The 15,646-nt window shown below is 51.1% G+C and overlaps 1 pseudogene; it reads left to right on the forward strand.

Annotated features, from left to right (window-relative positions):
* Positions 1-9,144: 9,144 nt before the first annotated feature.
* Positions 9,145-9,252, forward strand: LOC130305508 (U2 spliceosomal RNA; annotated as a pseudogene).
* The last annotated feature ends 6,394 nt before the right edge of the window (positions 9,253-15,646 follow it).

Here is a 15,646-nt window from a genome sequence, read left to right on the forward strand (position 1 = left end):
GCCAACGTGGTGGGAGAGGAAGAGGGCCAGGTGTCAGTGGCACCTGTTGTTGATGATAATAATGAGGCACAAGTGGCCACAACCCCGAAAAAGGGGGAGACTTCATCTAGAGATGGAGAAGAGCTGGGTCGAGTGTCTGACAGAGGACCAGAGGATGTCTCAAGGTCTAACAGCGAGAGTGAGGAGACCGCTGTCAGTAAAAGGTCTCGGAAAAGACGAGCTGGCCTTGAAAAAAAACTGGAGCAGATCCAGAATCTGGAAGAAACCCTGCAGATGGTTTCTGTGAAGTTGATGGAAAAAGAAAAAGAGGTACATTGCTTGACAGAGGAGAAGGACAAATCACTTGCTGACTTTAAGAAAGAGCAAGAAGCGAGGCTTCAGCTGGAAAAAGTCATGGATCACCACAGAAGTGAGTTTGTGGCTCTGCAGGATGAACTGTCCCTCTCCCAGGGTCTTGTGACCAGCAAGGAGAGTGAAGTGGAGAGTCTGGCCAAGCGGATGTCATTCCAGGAAGAAGAAGTGAGTCTTCTACATGGTGCATATCAGGCTCTGTGGAGTGATCACAAGGCTAGGCTGGTAGCCATGAAAAAAATAGAAAAAACGAAGAATGAAATGAAGATGGAAGTTGAGGCTCTTGCCAGCAATCTGGAGAAAGTCTCTAAAGCTAAGAGACAACTTGAGGAGGAAGTCAAGGCGAAGAATGCCCTTGCACATGCTCTTCAATCTGCTCGTCATGACAATGACTTGCTCCGTGAGCAGTATGAGGAGGCCCTGAAACAAGTTGAGACTCTGAAACATGAAAACAAGAACTTGCAACAGGAGATCTCAGATCTATCTGAACAGATTGGTGAGAGTGGAAAATGTATCAATGAGTTAGAGAAAACCAAGAAACAGTTGCTGGGCAGTGAGAAGATGAACTCTGCTAAACTCAAGAGTGAGCAGCTGAAATATATAAAGCTGGAAGATGACATGAAGATCTTAAAAGAGAGCCTGGAAATGCAGAACGAAATGCGCAGAAGGTCCCACGTAGCTGCCTTGGTTTTGCTGGGAGCGCCACTCTACGAGCAGGTGGCTGTTCTGGCGGACATGAACAGTTGAGGAAACAATTGCTGTCTTCGGAAGATACTGTCAGGGACTTGAGAGAGTTACTTGACAGTGAGAGGATGAAGTCCGCTAAGCTCCAGTGTAAGCAGCGAAAATGTGAGAAAAAGGAAGAGGACCAGGAAGTCCTAAAAGAGAGCAGAGACCAAGCTATGGGGGAATTGGCTCAAGAAAGGCTTCTGGGGCAGAAGTTACGGGATACAGGGATGCTTTCTCTGAAGCCTGGTAAAAAGTCCTCTAATGCTAAGATTGAGGTGAAGCCCTGTAAGAAGTCCCCTGAAGCTAGGACTGAGCAGAAACCTGGTGTGAAATCCTCTGAAGTGGAGACTAAGGAGGAGTCAGGCGGGAAATCCTCTGAACCTGAGCAGACCAAAAATTCTGAAGGTAATGCTGAGACAGAGAAATCTTCTGAAGCAGAAGCTAAACCAGAGTCAACCTCAAAAGCTATGAGTAAAGAGAATGGCACAACTGAAGCTACAGGTGAAGAGAAGAGTAAGCCTGAAGAAGTTGCAGAGAAGAGCCAAACAGTAGGAGAAGCTGATTCTAGACAAGAATCTGAAGGAGCCAAAGACTCTGAAGCCAAACATGAGGAAGCTGGTGCCACTGAAGAGAAAGCTGGAAGGGATGAGGTGAAACCATGTGAGAAATGCACTGAAGTCAAAACTGTGGTGAAACCAGGTGGGAAGTACTCTATAGTTGAAACTGAGATGGACCCGTGTCAGAGGTCCTCTGAAGCTACAGAGAACAAGACAGTGGTTGGTGAAGCCACTGAGACCGAAAGATTCTCTGAAGCAGAGGCAGAGGTCTGGCAAGCCAGAAGAAGACAAAGGTTAGAAGCATCGGTCCTCTCTCTCCTTAATTTCAAGAACCCTGCCCACACCAGGGTGAAGAACCTAGTACTGGAGAGGTGTGACCGAGAGACTTGCAATTGGTGGCTGGTAAAAATCCGGAAAAAAAAAGTCAAGGACTTCAGAGACTGAGGGACAAAAGTTGACCAAGGAAAAGAAAAGGAAGTTGGACTCTGCCTTTTGAATAAAAGAGCTCCTTCCCGGTGGTCTGAGCAGAGGGGAGGGGGGGGGATTTGTGGCAGTGTGGCAAGGGAAAGGCTGTATTTCCCTCGCTAACTCTGGAGCATGCTCCACCTGTGGACTGATTAATGAGGTATCAGGAAGGGGAAGTGTGTGTAAAAGAAAAGGAATCAGAATAGTTGGGGCTCTCCCTTGGAAACAGTATGCTGGCTGTTAGAGGGGGAGACACACAGACCCTGTTTAGGTAACACGTAGAAGGCGCTACGAGTGGTCCAAGAAGTGGTGTGAACTGTGAGTAACAGGTTGCAGGAGACACATGTTTAACTGGCTGAGGGAAGCTCACCAGTTCGTAGTCAGGGCATGCTGACATGTGTAGTCAGTGACCAGACTGTCTAGGACTTTATTTTGTTCCTGTCTATGTTTTGTTTTACCTGCAACCTGTGGAAATAAATCTGGCGAGGAGCCAGACTTGTATGCGGAACTGTGGTCTCTGGTGTTATTGTGAGGAACGTGTCACGTGGCAAGTGACCAGGACGATCCCAGAGCTAATCCCCAAGGAGGAATCATCACAATATCTATATATATATATATATATATATATATATATATAGAGAGAGAGAGAGAGAGAGAGAGAGAGAGAGACAAAGAGAGAGAGAGATAGATAGATACACATATGTGTCACGATTCGGCTGGCAGGAGGTGGATCCTCTGTGCCAGAGAGGGATTGGCGTGGACCGTGCTGGTGGACCGGTTCTAAGTTGCTACTGGTATTCACCAGAGCCCGCCGCAAAGCGGGATGGTCTTGCAGCGGCGGTAGCAACCAGGTCGTATCCACCAGCAACGGCTCAACCTCTCTGACTGCTGAAGATAGGCGCGGTACAAGGGAGTAGACAAGAGCAAGGTCGGACGTAGCAGAAGGTCGGGGCAGGCAGCAAGGATCGTAGTCAGGGGCAACGGCAGGAGGTCTGGAACACAGGCTAGGAACACACAAGGAAACGCTTTCACTGGCACAAAGGCAACAAGATCCGGCGAGGGAGTGCAGGGGAAGTGAGGTATAAATAGGGAGTGCACAGGTGAACACACTAATTAAGCCAACTGCGCCAATCAGTGGCGCAGTGGCCCTTTAAATTGCAGAGACCCGGCGCACGCGCGCCCTAAGGAGCGGGGCCGCGCGCGCCGGGACAAGACCGACGGAGAGCGAATCAGGTACGGGAGCCGGGGTGCGCATCGCGAGCGGGCGCCTCCCGCATCGCGAATCGCATCCCGGCTGGGAGAGGTATCGCAGCACACCCGGTCAGCAGGTCTGACCGGGGCGCTGCAATTGCGAGGATGTTGCGAGCGCTCCGGGGAGGAGCGGGGACCCGGAGCGCTCGGCGTAACAGTACCCCCCCTTGGGTCTCCCCCTCTTCTTGGAGCCTGAGAACCTGAGGACCAGACTTTTGTCTAGGATGTTGTCCTCAGGTTCCCAGGATCTCTCTTCTGGACCACAGCCTTCCCAATCCACCCAAAAAATTTTTTTCCCTCTGACCGTCTTGGAGGCCAGTATCTCCTTCACGGAGAAGACGTCAGAAGAACCGGAAACAGGAGTGGGAGAAACAAGTTTGGGAGAGAAACGGTTGATGATGAGTGGTTTAAGGAGAGAGACATGGAAGGCATTGGGAATACGAAGAGAAGGAGGAAGAAGGAGTTTGTAAGAGACAGGATTAATCTGGCACAAGACTTTGAAAGGACCAAGATAGCGTGGTCCCAGTTTGTAACTGGGGACACGAAAGCGGACATATTTAGCGGAGAGCCATACCTTGTCTCCGGGAGCAAAAATGGGGGGAGTTCTTCTTTACTTATCGGCAAACCTTTTCATGCGGAATGAAGCCTGTAAAAGAGAATTTTGGGTCTCTTTCCATATGGTGGAAAGATCACGAGTCACTTCATCCACAGCGGGCAAACCAGAGGGCAAGGGAGTAGGGAGGGGGGGGAAGAGGGTGACGGCCGTACACCACAAAAAATGGGGACTTAGCAGAAGATTCAGAGACTCTGAAGTTGTATGAGAATTCGGCCCATGGTAGAAGGTCTGCCCAGTCATCCTGGCGGGAGGAAACAAAATGCCGTAAATAGTCACCCAGGACCTGGTTAATTCTTTCTACTTGCCCATTGGATTGGGGATGATAAGAAAAAGAGAAGTTTAATTTAATCTTGAGCTGTTTACAGAGGGCCCTCCAGAATTTAGACACGAATTGGACGCCTCTATCCGAGACGATCTGCGTGGGCAAACCGTGAAGACGAAAAATGTGTACAAAAAATTTTTTGCCAACTGAGGCGCTGAAGGAAGACCAGGAAGAGGAATAAAATGTGCCATCTTGGAAAATCGATCAACGACCACCCAAACAACAGTGTTGCCACGGGATGGGGGTAAGTCTGTAATAAAGTCCATACCAATCAGTGACCAAGGCTGTTCGGGGACAGGCAGAGGATGAAGGAGACCAGCAGGCTTCTGGCGAGGAGTCTTATCCCGGGCACAGACAGTACAGGCCCGCACAAAATCAACAACATCCGTCTCCAGAGTCGGCCACCAATAGAAACGAGAGATGAGTTGCAAGGACTTTTTGATGCCCGCATGGCCTGCGAGGTGGGAGGAGTGTCCCCATTTGAGAATCCCGAGACGTTGGCGTGGAGAAACTAAGGTCTTCCCTGGAGGAGTTTGCCTGATGGAGGCTGGAGAAGTGGAGATCAGACAGTCAGGAGGAATGATGTGTTGCGGAGAGACCTCTACTTCCGAGGCATCCGAGGAACGAGAGAGGGCATCGGCCCTAATGTTCTTGTCGGCAGGGCGAAAATGAATTTCAAAGTTAAAACGGGCAAAGAACAACGACCACCTGGCCTGGTGAGGGTTCAGCCGTTGGGCAGACTGGAGATAGGAGAGATTCTTGTGATCGGTGTAAATGATAACTGGAAATTTTGATCCCTCCAGCAGATGCCTCCATTCCTCAAGCGCCAATTTAATGGCCAGTAGTTCTCGATCCCCGATGGAGTAGTTTCTCTCCGCCGGAGAGAAGGTCCTAGAAAAAAAACCCACAAGTAACAGCATGCCCGGAAGAATTTTTTTGTAGAAGGACCGCTCCAGCTCCCACTGAGGAGGCATCTACCTCCAATAGGAAGGGTTTAGATGGGTCAGGTCTGGAGAGCACGGGAGCAGAAGAAAAGGCAGACTTGAGCCGTTTAAATGCGTCTTCCGCTTGGGGAGACCAGGACTTGGGATTGGCATTTTTCTTGGTTAAAGCCACGATAGGAGCCACAATAGTGGAAAAGTGTGGAATAAATTGTCTGTAATAATTGGCGAACCCCAAAAAACGTTGGATAGCACGGAGTCCGGAGGGGCGTGGCCAATCTAAGACGGCAGAGAGTTTATCTGGGTCCATTTGTAATCCCTGGCCAGAGACCAAGTATCCTAGGAAAGGAAGAGATTGACATTCAAACAGACATTTCTCCATTTTGGCATAAAGTTGATTGTCTCGAAGTCTCTGAAGAACCATGCGGACATGCTGGCGGTGTTCTTCTAAGTTGGCAGAAAAAATCAGAATATCGTCCAGATAAACAACAACACAGGAATATAAGAGATCACGAAAAATTTCATTAACAAAGTCTTGGAAGACGGCAGGGGCGTTGCACAGGCCAAAGGGCATGACCAGATACTCAAAGTGTCCATCTCTGGTGTTAAATGCAGTCTTCCATTCGTCCCCCTCCCTGATGCGGATGAGATTATAAGCACCTCTTAAGTCCAGTTTGGTAAAGATGTGGGCACCTTGAAGGCGATCAAAGAGTTCTGAGATAAGAGGTAGGGGGTAGCGGTTCTTTACCGTGATTTTATTAAGTCCGCGGTAATCAATGCAAGGACGTAGGGAGCCATCTTTTTTGGACACAAAAAAAAAATCCAGCTCCGGCAGGAGAGGAGGATTTGCGGATAAACCCCTTTTTTAAATTTTCCTGGATGTATTCAGACATAGCAAGAGTCTCTGGAGCGGACAGAGGATAAATTCTGCCCCGGGGTGGAGTAGTACCCGGGAGGAGGTCAATAGGACAGTCATAAGGCCTGTGAGGAGGTAAAGTCTCAGCTTGCTTTTTGCAAAACACGTCAGCATAGTCCATATAAGCCTTAGGAAGACCGGTTACAGGGGGAACCACAGGGTCACGGCAGGGAGTACTGGGAACCGCTTTAAGACAGTCTTTGAAACAAGAAGTACCCCAGCTCTTGATTTCTCCTGTGGACCAATCAAGGGTTGGGGAATGGCGTTGAAGCCACGGTAATCCAAGAAGAATTTCGGAAGTGCAATTGGAGAGGACCAAAAACTAAATTTTTTCGTGATGAGGTCCGATGCACATTAGGAGGGGTTCCGTGCGGTAACGCACGGTACAGTCCAATCTTTCATTGTTAACACAATTGATGTAGAGGGGTCTGGCGAGACTGGTCACCGGGATGTTGAACCTGTTGATGAGAGAGGCCAAAATAAAATTTCCTGCAGATCCGGAATCCAAGAAGGCCATAGTAGAGAAGGAGAAGGTAGAGGAAGATATCCGCACAGGCACAGTAAGGCGTGGAGAAGCAGAGTTGACATCAAGAACTGTCTCACCTTTGTGCGGAGTCAGCGTACGTCTTTCCAGGCGGGGAGGACGGATAGGACAATCCTTCAGGAAGTGTTCGGTACCGGCACAGTACAGGCACAGATTCTCCATGCGGCGTCGTGTCCTCTCTTGAGGTGTCAAGCGAGACCGGTCAACTTGCATAGCCTCCACGGCGGGAGGCACAGGAACGGATTGCAGAGGACCAGAGGAGAGAGGAGCCGGGGAGAAAAAACGCCTTGTGCGAACAAAGTCCATATCCTGGCGGAGCTCCTGACGCCTTTCAGAAAAACGCATGTCAATGCGGGTGGCCAGATGAATAAGTTCATGCAGGTTAGCAGGAATTTCTCGTGCGGCCAGAACATCTTTAATGTTGCTGGATAGGCCTTTTTTAAAGGTCGCGCAGAGGGCCTCATTATTCCAGGATAATTCGGAGGCAAGGGTACGGAATTGGATGGCGTACTCGCCAACAGAAGAATTACCCTGGACCAGGTTCAGCAGGGCAGTCTCAGCAGAAGAGGCTCGGGCAGGTTCCTCAAAGACACTTCGAATCTCCGTGAAGAAGGAGTGTACAGAGGCAGTGACGGGGTCATTGCGGTCCCAGAGCGGTGTGGCCCATGACAGAGCTTTCCCAGACAGAAGGCTGACTACGAAAGCCACCTTAGACCTTTCAGTAGGAAACTGGTCCGACATCATCTCCAAGTGCAGGGAACATTGCGAAAGAAAGCCACGGCAAAACTTAGAGTCCCCATCAAATTTATCCGGCAAGGATAGTCGTAGGCCGGAAGCGGCCACTGGCTGCGGAGGAGGTGCAGGAGCTGGCGGAGGAGATGATTGCTGAAGCTGTGGTAGTAGCTGCTGTAGCATCACGGTCAGTTGAGACAGCTGGTGGCCTTGTTGCGCTATCTGTTGCGACTGCTGGGCGACCACCGTGGTGAGGTCGGCGACAACTGGCAGTGGAACTTCAGCGGGATCCATGGCCGGATCTACTGTCACGATTCGGCTGGCAGGAGGTGGATCCTCTGTGCCAGAGAGGGATTGGCGTGGACCGTGCTGGTGGACCGGTTCTAAGTTGCTACTGGTATTCACCAGAGCCCGCCGCAAAGCGGGATGGTCTTGCAGCGGCGGTAGCAACCAGGTCGTATCCACCAGCAACGGCTCAACCTCTCTGACTGCTGAAGATAGGCGCGGTACAAGGGAGTAGACAAGAGCAAGGTCGGACGTAGCAGAAGGTCGGGGCAGGCAGCAAGGATCGTAGTCAGGGGCAACGGCAGGAGGTCTGGAACACAGGCTAGGAACACACAAGGAAACGCTTTCACTGGCACAATGGCAACAAGATCCGGCGAGGGAGTGCAGGGGAAGTGAGGTATAAATAGGGAGTGCACAGGTGAACACACTAATTAAGCCAACTGCGCCAATCAGTGGCGCAGTGGCCCTTTAAATCGCAGAGACCCGGCGCGCGCGCCCTAAGGAGCGGGGCCGCGCGCGCCGGGACAAGACCGACGGAGAGCGAGTCAGGTACGGGAGCCGGGGTGCGCATCGCGAGCGGGCGCCTCCCGCATCGCGAATCGCATCCCGGCTGGGAGAGGTATCGCAGCGCACCCGGTCAGCAGGTCTGACCGGGGCGCTGCAATTGCGAGGATGTTGCGAGCGCTCCGGGGAGGAGCGGGGACCCGGAGCGCTCGGCGTAACAATATGTGTGTATTGCTGGAGTTGCAAACATGGGTGCACTTGACAAACTCAGCTCGGCTATTCCCCATTGAAAGATTGTTGCACCCAGGACCCTTAGCACTGGGATATGCTACTCAATACCACTGGCATGGCCAGGTGTAAACAACATCTGACCTTTGTTGTGTATGTAACCATGGAGATTGTGATGTCGCCTAGGCCCACCAAAGAACAGCCTTGTCAGAAGCCGCACTTCCATGAGTAGAAGCAGCAGCACCATAGGTTGTCAAATAAGCTAGATTTAACCAAGACAAGTGAGTCCAATAGGATGCAGGTATGTCCTCTATCCTTACAGCTTCCCGTGGCTGTTGGTTTTATACCGTTTGGGGACAGCCAAGGAGGAGTCAGCAGGCAACACATGTAAGTGTGTGCTTGTGTGTGTGTGTGTGTGTTTCCTATGCAGATCCTAAACCCAGTATCACATGCAAGTAGGAGGCGAAAGAAAGGTTCCTGCCAAAGCCAGGTTATGGATTGCATTTAAAAATGCTCCATCAGAGTGAAATGGACTCCCATCTTCCTGCTTAGCAATAATGATAATGATATGGGTTTAGGGTCTGCTGTGTGTACTGGTGGGTGACTGCCACCCAGCCAGGGTGTGTATGGGAGGCTGCCAGCCAGCCTCCCTTCCTACAAGTAGTGATGGTGCATGTGAAGGGGTTCCTCCCCTTTGACAGTTATCACTTCTCGTCCTTCTTTTTGGCTGAGATCAAATGTGGTGTCTGTTTTTATCAGTTTAATATCTGATATGTCCCCTATCTGGTAGCATATATTAAGTGCACCACCAGGTTTCAGTGTTGGAAAGAAAGATTACCTGTTTATTTGCTGCTGCAGCTGCTTGCTGGCTAGTCCAGTGGGCCCTTACTGCAGGCAAAAGACAATAGGTTGTGCCGCTTGTGTCTGGCCCCTGTTGGAGCGACCAGGCACAGGACTGCTGCTGCTGCTGAATGTCCTCTTTAATTGAATAAGCTCAGCAACCTGCACACCTGTGCAGGTTGGACATGACATGATAGGTAGCTGTCTTTCAGGTAGTGGGAGCTGAATCTTGTTAATTGACATGGGGGTGTCATTGCTGTTGAGTGACCATGCATTGGTACTGTGGTATTGGAATAATAAAAACAAATGTTGCCAGCCAGCCATCCATGCAATAATGGATAGGACATCAGCTATGAGGCATTTGTTTGTACAAACTGCTGCTCACAACTAATGTTGCAATATAGTGTCTCCATCTGCTGGTGGTATTGAATAAGGAATAGTGCAATGATAGGGTCTGAAAAAGAAGAAAAATAAGAAGCAGCAACATAGGAAAAAAGGAGGAAAGAAGGAAAACATGGAGAGAAGAAAAAAAAGAAGGTAGAAAAAGGTGAAAACATGTTTAAAAAAGTATTTCCATCTCTATCTCTCTCTATATATATATTTAAAAGAAATATATATATATATATATATATATATATACAAAGAGAGAGAGAGAGATAAATATATATAGAGATAGATAGATACACATACATACATACATACATACATGCATATGTGTGTATTGTTGGAGTTGCAAATGTGTATGTAACCATGGAGATTGTAATGTCGCCTAGGACCACCAAAGAACAGCCTTGTCAGAAGCAGCACTTCCATGAGCAGAAGCAGCAGCACCATAGGTTGTCAAATAAGCTGGATTTAACCAAGACAAGTGAGTCCAATAGGATGCAGGTATGTCCTCTATCCTTACAACTTCCCGTGGCTTTTGGTTTTATACCGTTTGGGGACAGCCAAGGAGGCGTCAGAAGGCAACAAAGGTAAGTGTGTGCTTGTGTGTGTTTCCTATGCAGATCCTAAACCCAGTATCAAATGCAAGTAGGAGGAGTAAGAAGGGTTCCTGCCAAAGCCAGGTTAAGGATTGCATTTAAAAATGGTCCATCAGAGTGAAATGGACTCCCATCTTCCTGCTTAGCAATAATGATATGGGTTTAGGGTCTGCTGTGTGTACTGGTGGGTGACTGCCACCCAGCCAGAGTCAAGGCTGGACTGGGATACCGGGAAAATCCCCGGTGGGCCGATCACCTTGACTGCCAAATGGCCGGTGCATTGCCGTAGAACGAGATTTGCCATAGAATGAGATGGTCCGCCTCCATCACATCCTATTGGCTCACTCTTGTCACGTGACATATTTAAACGTCACGCATCGATGCGCACAGCAGTGTCAGTTTGGCTATCACAGGGAGAGGATCTCCTCTCCCTGTGATAGCTAAAGCTGCACGGAGCGCTCATGGCCTCTGTGGCCCGACAGAAGTTCACACATGTACGCAGCTGATACGGCTGGCTCATATACACTTACTCTATTATTACATGTACTGTTGATCCACAGCGCTATCGGGATCCCGATGCCCGATGGCGCTGTCATCAGTGTGCGTCCCCGCTAGCGCCCCATGCCCGCAGCTCTACTCCCCGTCCCATTAACGCTCAGGGAGCGGGGAACAGAAAGTAGAGCATCGGGCGCAGGTAAAGTAGTACTGCGCATGTGCAGCACTACGCGAATAACTTAACCTGCGCCCGATGCTCTACTTTCTGTTCCCCGCTCCCTGAGCGTCAACGGGACGGGGAGTAGAGCTGCGGGCGTGGGGCGCTCGCGGGGACGCACACTGATGACAGCGCCTTCGGGCTTCGGGATCCCGATAGCGCTGTGGATCAACAGTAAATGTATATGAGCCAGCCGTATGAGCTGCGTAAATGTGTGAGCTTCTGTCGGGCCACAGAGGCCATGAGAGCTCCGTGCAGCTTCAGCTATCACAGGGAGAGGAGATCCTCTCCCTGTGATAGCCAAACTGACACTGCTGTGCGCATCGATGTGTGACGTTTAAATATGTCATGTGACAAGAGTGAGCCAATAGGATGTGATGGAGGCGGACCATCTCATTCTATGGCAATGCACCGGCCGCACCATGTTAAAGAAGACTTCTTGGCCCGGTGCATTGCCGTGGAATAAGATTTGCCATAGAATGAGATGGTCCGCCTCCATCACATCCTATTGGCTCACTCTTGTCACGTGACATATTTAAACGTCACGCATCGATGCGCACAGTAGTGTCAGTTTGGCTATCACAGGGAGAGGATCTCCTCACCCTGTGATAGCTGAAGCTGTACGGAGCTCTCATGGCCTCTGTGGGCCGACAGAAGTTCACACATGTACGCAGCTCATACGGCTGGCTCATATACATTTACTCTATTATTACATGTACTGTTGATCCACAGCGCTATCGGGATCCCGATGCCCGATGGCGCTGTCATCAGTGTGCGTCCCCGCTAGCGCCCCACGCCCGCAGCTCTACTCCCCGTCCCATTAACGCTCAGGGAGCGGGGAACAGAAAGTAGAGCATCGGGCGCAGGTAAAGTAGTACTGCGCATGTGCAGCACTACGCGAATAACTTAACCTGCGCCCGATGCTCTACTTTCTGTTCCCCGCTCCCTGAGCGTCAAAGGGACGGGGAGTAGAGCTAAGGGGGACGGGGGAGTAGAGCTGCGGGCGTGGGGCGCTCGCGGGGACGCACACTGATGACAGCGCCTTCGGGCATTGGGATCCCGATAGCGTTGTGGATCAACAGTAAATGTATATGAGCCAGCCGTATGAGCTGCGTAAATGTGTGAACTTCTGTCGGGCCACAGAGGCCATGAGAGCTCCATGCAGCTTCAGCTATCACAGGGAGAGGAGATCCTCTCCCTGTGATAGCCAAACTGACACTGCTGTGCGCATCGATGTGTGACGTTTAAATATGTCATGTGACAAGAGTGAGCCAATAGGATGTGATGGAGGCGGACCATCTCATTCTATGGCAATGCACCGGCCGCACCATGTTAAAGAAGACTTCTTGGCCCGGTGCATTGCCGTGGAATGAGATTTGCCATAGAATGAGATGGTCCGCCTCCATCACATCCTATTGGCTCACTCTTGTCACGTGACATATTTAAACGTCACGCATCGATGCGCACAGTAGTGTCAGTTTGGCTATCACAGGGAGAGGATCTCCTCACCCTGTGATAGCTGAAGCTGTACGGAGCTCTCATGGCCTCTGTGGGCCGACAGAAGTTCACACATGTACGCAGCTCATACGGCTGGCTCATATACATTTACTCTATTATTACATGTACTGTTGATCCACAGCGCTATCGGGATCCCGATGCCCGATGGCGCTGTCATCAGTGTACGTCCCCGCGAGCGCCCCACGCCCGCAGCTCTACTCCCCGTCCTCCGACCCCCCGCAGCTGTACTCCCCGTCCCCCGCAGCTGTACTCCCCGCCCCCCGCAGCTCTACTCCCCGTCCCCCGCAGCTCTTCTCCCCGTCCCCCGCATCTCTACACCCCGTCCCCCGCATCTCTACTCCCCGTCCCCTGCATCTCTACTCCCCGTCCCCCGCAGCTCTACTCCCCGTCCCCCGCAGCTCTTCTCCCCGTCCCCCGCATCTCTACACCCCGTCCCCCGCATCTCTACTCCCCGTCCCCCGCAGCTCTACTCCCCGTCCCCCGCAGCTCTACTCCCCGTCCCCCGCAGCTCTTCTCCCCGTCCTACGCAGCTCTACACCCCGTCCCCCGCAGCTCTACTCCCCGTCCCCTGTGAACGCTCAGGGAGCGATCCACAGCGCTATGGGGATTCCTACGCCCGATGGCGCTGTCATCAGTGTGCGTCCCCACGAGCGCCCCACGCCCGCAGCTCTACTCCCCGTCCCCCGCAGCTCTACTCCCCGTCCCGTTAACGCTCAGGGAGCGGGGAACAGAAAATAGAGCATCGGGCGCAGGTAAAGTAGTACTGCGTATGCGCAGCACTACGCGAATTACTTGACCTGCGCCTGATTCTCTACTTTCTGTTCCCCGCTCCCTGAGCGTTAACGGGACGGGGAGTAGAGCTGCGGGGGGCGGAGGACGGGGAGTAGAGCTGCGGGCGTGGGGCGCTCGCGGGGACGAACACTGATGACAGCGCTGTGGATCAACAGTAAATGTATATGAGGCAGCCGTATGAGCTACGTACATGTGTGAACTTCTGGCGGGCCACAGAGGCCATGAGAGCTCCGTACAGCTTCAGCTATCACAGGGTGAGGAGATCCTCTCCCTGTCATAGCCAAACTGACACTACTGTGCGCATCGATGCGTGACGTTTAAATATGTCACGTGACAAGAGTGAGCCAATAGGATGTGATGGAGGCGGACCATCTCATTCTATGGCAAATCTCATTCCACGGCAATGCACCGGCCCCAGCCGCAAGACTGGCCGTGCCGGAAGCAATGAGGCTTCCTGGGCTGACTGCAGCAGGCTGTCCAACTGACAGCAGAGGTGGCTCTAGCATAATAGGCCACCGCCTCAGTTCTCGCGTTAATGGGGGGCCTCGCTCAGGGACCCGACTAGCGCAAGTTGCTCCTCACTCTCCAGAAGACCGCCGGGATTGAAGTTTAATACAGCAGTTCCGGTTCCATCCTGCCTGCCGGTGGCGAGCCCCAGCGCTGCGCCCGACCAGCCCCTGCTGATCCTCTGCCACTTTAAGAGAAAGGGCTGCTGGGGCTGGTCGCCTGCTATAGAAACAGCTGCTGATCGGAGAAAGGGCTGCTGAAAGACCTCCTGAACCCCGCCCCCCCCCCCCCCCCAAAAAAAAAAAACCTCAGAGAGAAAACAGACGAACTGTGCAGCAGGAACAGGGGCCCAGCGTGAAAGGGGGCCCGCTGCCCTCTCCAGGTCCGGCCCCAGAGGCGAGCATTAGGCCACATACCACCGCATACTCCCCGACCACAGCAAGTTTGACAGCACCCGGATGGATGCTGCGTTCAACCACCCCTTGCAGGCGGCCCAGTGACGTCTCTAGGGGGGGGGGGGGCAGAGGGGGCCACGGCCCCCCCTACATCATGATTGCCCCCCCCCTTTTGCCCCCCCTAGCAGCAGTAGGTCACTAGCAGCTCTCATGGCCCTCAGGGGGGTACAGCTAGTTCACCAGTAAGGGGCCCGAGCCCCCGCTGCACCCCCCGCCCCCCGGAGCCATTTACTCCGGCATCCTTTTATTTAATAAATCTTCAGCCAGCAGCCCTGTCACCACGCAGGGGCCGCGCTATGCAGACTGGGAAGAGCAGACAGGAAGCTCCTCCCCCTCTCTCACTCCCCTGTATGCTGCTGCTGGACCTTGTGGAGCAGGCCTGCTGTGTGTATACAGGCCCGGACACCACCAGTATGGAAGACTTACCTGCCCAGTGCCCACTGCTGATGCTGCCCTTTTAAAGTAAGTAACTTGCTTGGGGGAGAGGGGGAAAGTTGTAGTTCGGGAGACAGTGGGAGGTAGTTCAGTGTTTCCCAACCAGGGGGCCTCCAGCTGTTGCAAAACTACAACTCCCAGCATTGCTTTGGCTTTATGAGCATACTGGGAGTTGTAGTTTTGCAACAGCTGGAGGCCCCCATGTTGGGGAACACTGATCTATCTATCTATCAATCAATCTCCTATCTATCTATCTATCTATCTCATATCTATCCATCCATCTATCTATATCCATCTATTTATGCATCTATCTAATATCTATCTATCAATCTCCTATCTATCTATCTATCTATCTATCTCATATCTATCCATCCATCTATCTATATCCATCTATTTATGCATCTATCTATCTTTCTCATATCTATCTATCTCTCATCTATCTATCTCATATCTATCTATCTAACTCAGATAGATGAGAGATAGATAGACGAGAGATAGCTAGATAGATATGAGAGATAGAAAGATAAATAGATGATATATAGATAGAGAGATGATATATAGAAAGATACATACAGTAAATAGATGGATAGATAGATGATAGACCGATAGATAGATGATAGATAGATATGATATAGACAGATAGATAGGAGATAGATGGATATGATATAGATAGATGGATATGATATAGATACATTTATATGATATAGATAGATAGGAGAAAGATAGATAGATCAGTTTCCCAACCAGGGGGCCTCCAGCTGTTGCAAAACTACAACTCCCAGCATTCCTTTGGCTTTATGAGCATACTGGGAGTTGTGGTTTTGCAACAGCTGGATGCCCTCCTAGTTGGGAAACACTGATCTATCAATCATCTATCTATCTATCTATCTATCCATCTATCTCCTATCTATCTATCTCATATCTATCTATCTATATCATATCTATCTCGTGTATATATATATA

This window comes from Hyla sarda, unplaced genomic scaffold (genome assembly GCF_029499605.1).
Source record: "Hyla sarda isolate aHylSar1 unplaced genomic scaffold, aHylSar1.hap1 scaffold_1316, whole genome shotgun sequence".
Lineage (NCBI taxonomy): Eukaryota > Metazoa > Chordata > Amphibia > Anura > Hylidae > Hyla > Hyla sarda.